The sequence below is a fragment of the Melanotaenia boesemani genome, chromosome 4 (genome assembly GCF_017639745.1).
Source record: "Melanotaenia boesemani isolate fMelBoe1 chromosome 4, fMelBoe1.pri, whole genome shotgun sequence".
Lineage (NCBI taxonomy): Eukaryota > Metazoa > Chordata > Actinopteri > Atheriniformes > Melanotaeniidae > Melanotaenia > Melanotaenia boesemani.
Genome location: NC_055685.1, coordinates 34,664,603 through 34,669,181, shown reverse-complemented (window position 1 = coordinate 34,669,181; position 4,579 = coordinate 34,664,603).

Sequence of the window (4,579 nt, the reverse complement as noted above, 5' to 3'; positions counted from 1 at the left end):
CTGAACATATCACAGGTGTATTCTGGGCCTAAACCATTCTGGGATTTGTAAATGATCAGAAGGGTTTTAACATCTATTCTGTGACTGACTGGAAGCCAGTGTAAAGATTTTAAAACTGGTGTGATGTGTTCAGATCTCTTAGTCCTGGTTAAAACTCTAGCAGCAGCGTTCTAGATGAGCTGCAGATGTTTAATGCTCTTTTTAGGAAGTCCTGTTAAAAGACCATTACAGTAATCCAGCCTACTGGAGATGAATGCATGGGTGAGTTTCTCTTGGTCTTTCTGGGAGACTAAACTTTTAATTCTGTTGATGTTTCTGAGCTGGTAAAAAGCTGTCTTAGTGACAGCTTTGATGTGGCTGCTGAAAGTTAGATCTGAGTCTATCAACACTCCCAGGTTACGAACTTGGTTGGTGATTTTAAGAGCGCGAGTCTCCAGGTGTTTGCCAATGCTGACCCTCTTCTCTTTGCTACCAAACAGAATAATCTCAGTTTTGTCTTCATTTAATTGTAGAAAATTCTCCCTCATCCAGGTGTTTATTTGCTCCAGACACTGAAACATTAAGTCTTTTGGACTGCAGTCATCTGGTGACAGAGACACATACAGTTGTGTATCATCTGCATAACTTTGATAATTAATGCTATAGTTCTGTAAAATTTTACCCAAAGGGAGCATATACAAGTTGAACAGAAGAGGTCCAAGGACTGACCCCTGGGGGACTCCACAAGTCATGGCCACTCGCTCGGATTCATAGCTGCCGATCGTAACAAAATAACTCTGGCCTTCTAAATAGGACCTGAACCAGTTAAGAACCGCTCCAGAAAGTCCAACCCAGTTTTCCAGCCTGTGCAACAGGATTCTGTGATCTACAGTATCAAATGCAGCACTGAGATCCAACAGAACCAGGACTGATACTTGACCAGAATCAATATTCAACCTAATGTCATTTAGCACTTTGACCAGAGCTGTTTCAGTGCTGTGATGAGGTCGGAAGACGGACTGAAATTTATCAAGATTTCCACTTTCATTTAAAAAGTCATTAAGATGGTGAAATACAACTTTTTCAATAATCTTGGAAATAAAAGAGAGGTTAGAGATGGTCTATAGTTGTTCATTATGGAGGCATCTAGAGTCCTTTTCTTTAGGAGTGGCTTAATAGCAGCTATCTTTAGTGACTTGGGAAAAATGCCTGATGCCAGTGAGCTGTTAACTATCAGTAGGAGATCACTTTCTACTGAGGTAAAACTTTTTTAAAAAGTCGGATGGTATCATGTCCAGAGTGCATGTTGTTGATTTCAAATGCCAAACTGTTTCTTGTAGGACTTTTAAATTCACCATTTTAAATTGCGACATAACATCATAATTATTTCGGGGTTTTAGACACAGACTAATTTTCTTGTTTGACTGTGTGGAATTAATATTTTGCCTAATTGTTTTAATTTTTTGGCTAAAAAAAGTTTGCAAATTGGTTGCATTTCTCAGTGGAAAGGAGCTCTGGGCTTATCTGTATAGGAGGATTAGTAAGTTTTTCAATCATAGCAAACAGAGTGCGAGAAATGTTGACATTCCTGTTAATCATTTCAGATAAATGCAGCTCTCTGGCCTTGCACAGCTCATTGTTATAGTTACGCAGGCTTTATTTGGACAGCTCATAGTAAATTTGAAGTTTATTTTTCCGCCATTTCCGCTCAGTTTTTCTGCATTCTCTTTTTAGGCTGGTAACCACAGTGGTGTTTCTCCATGGTGTTTTCTGTTTGTTCAAGTTGCTCTTGATTCTTATCGGTGCAACAGCATCCATTACATTCAAGACTTTCAGATTGAAATGATCCAGGAGTCCATCAACTGACTCTGCACTGGTTGACGGTAACATAGCTATGGCCTCCACAAACTTAGCACTTGTTTTTTCATTAATGTACCTCTTCCTAACTGAGGAGCAGGTTGGTTGGACATTCTGAGTGATCAGTAAATCAAACAAAATACAAAAATGGTCAGAAATGGCCAAGTCAGTGACAGCTACAGAAGAAATTTCCACACCCTTTAAAATAAAAATGGTCCAGAATGTGACCTCGAATGTGGGTCGGTTGTTTTACATGTTGCCACAAACCAAACATCCAATATGGAACAAAATTCCTTGACATTACCATTCATCATGTTATCTATGTGAATGTTAAAATCCCCAGTTAAGATGAAATGGTTAAAATCAGTAGATAACCGACAATAATTCAGAAAATTCATCAATAAAATTTGCACAATGTCCTGGACGTCTGTAGAGGCATTTGTCTGATGATTTATCTGTTTAACCAAACTGAGATTGCTCCTTCTAAATGGTTCAAGACATTTACGATTAATGTAAAATGTTGAATGTGGGGATAAACATCACAGTTCTGGGGTTTTTTTCAGAATTGTGACCACACGATGGCAGTATCACACTTCTGCCTCCAGCTTTAGTTGCTGGTTTAACTAAATATTTCTGCTCAGTCACTGGATGGTGATCGGTAAAAAGAAACATGACGGGAAATAATTTAAATAAATAAACCATTAAATGATTAAACATCTAAAAATCCCATCATTTTTGAGGTGATGTTGTAATGAAATGTGAACTGAATAAAAATAACCAGCAGATGTGTAACAATAAATCAGTGGTTTCTGTTATTAAAATATATTTAACTGTAGATCATCCGATTTAATAAAAAATGTCCTGTCCACACAAAACAAACAAAAAAAGAAACGCAAACCCCAACTTTGATACAGAAACAACAATCATAAATTGTAAATGCAATTCTCATCATCTGTGCAAGTTTTCAGCAGCGTTATGGATAAAACAGGAAGCGACTCAGAGCGACAACAACAGACACAACATGCTGCAACATACCTGTATAAAAAGAGCTCTTATATATATATATATATATATATATATATATATATATATATATATATATATATATATATATATATATATATATAACAGAGTAGAATAGAATAGAAAGCTTTATTGTCATTGCACAGAAGTACAGTGAAGTTAGTGTGCATATCCAGAATGTACTTAGATACAAAATATATAAATTTGATTTAATTTAGCATAAAAACACCTACTTTATACTTACACAAACCCACAAACCTTGTAACTAAGCAAAGCACAAACACTGTTTAAACAGAATATCACACTTGGTTCATATATTGTACATATCACTTGAATATTGGTCATGTATTTTATTTTATTTTTGTTTTTATATTTGTCATTGTGTTCATATAAACTTTCAATCAATCAATTAATCAATCAATCAATCAATATTGCACATGTCGATAAAGACTGTTTTTCTTAATGAGTTTCTAGGCAAGGCAAGTTTATTTGTATAGCACAATTCAACGACAGGGTGATTCAAATTGCTTTACAGAATACAAGAAGCATAATTCAACAAAAACAAAAGAAAAGGGACAAAGAAATGACATTGGATAAAAACTGAATTAAAACATGATCAAGTTTAAAAATTCAAGCTTAAAATAAACAGATGCAAATTTTGACGTTTAAATAAAAATTATTGAGATGCGGTAAAGAACAAGTGGGTCTTTAATTTGGATTTTAAAAAACTGAATATTTGAGTTGATCTTAAGGCTTTCTGGGAGTTTGTTCCAGACTTGTGGAGCATAGAAGCTGAATGCAGCTTCTCCATGTCTGGTTCTGACTCTGGGAACTGATAAGAAACTGGATCCGGATGACCTACTTGTAAAGCTCAGTCTGAGTACCATTTGCATCCTCCATCCACCTTTAATAGCTGCATAAATTCCACTGGGGGAAAAAGAGAAAAGAAGTCATAGTCATGATTTAATTATTCTTAATTTTGTAGCACACATCTTTTGCCTTGAAAAATCTTTGGAAAAAATTAATAGTACTTTAGGGTGAAAACGTTTTTATTTATGAACTGAAAAGGACAAAACAAAAACAGACCTCGGCTAGTTCTTTAAAAACTGACTTTTTATGACAGTCTGAATACTTTCGTTTATGAACGAAAGGAAAATGGCACACCGTTTATGAAGAATATTGCTTTTGTTTTAGTGAAGTCCAGATTAATCTGCGGCCCCTGCCAGAGACTTTGTGAGTCTGTGTGTTTTCAGTTTCCAAAATAATTTCAAGTCATATTACTAGCTTTTCTTACAGGCTGTTTACAGAAGATACTTTATCATCTGTCAAAATTTGTGTCAAGGTGTGTCTTGTATTTATTGTAGAATATGAGCTAAGGGCAACAAAAAGAAGAAGAAGAAAGAAAGGAAAAAAAAATTTAATATGTCGCACAAAGAACACAGTGAGTCATGTCTAACCTGGATGTATGATTCTAGCTAAGATGACCAACAACTTGAAATGCAAAATTGTTTAAATGATGAACTGGAGAAGTTTCATTGTGTTGTGAGATAAAATTTAGCCCTGAAGACATAATAATCTTAATAAGTGTTTTTACTTTTTTTTTTTTGTGGCAATCAACATCTATGAATTGTGATGTAAAATATACTGTCTCGTGGATTAATCTAGCCTCTTGGTTTTCTTTCACTGTCCTTTATCCTGTCCTCTTATCTTATGGGGGCCC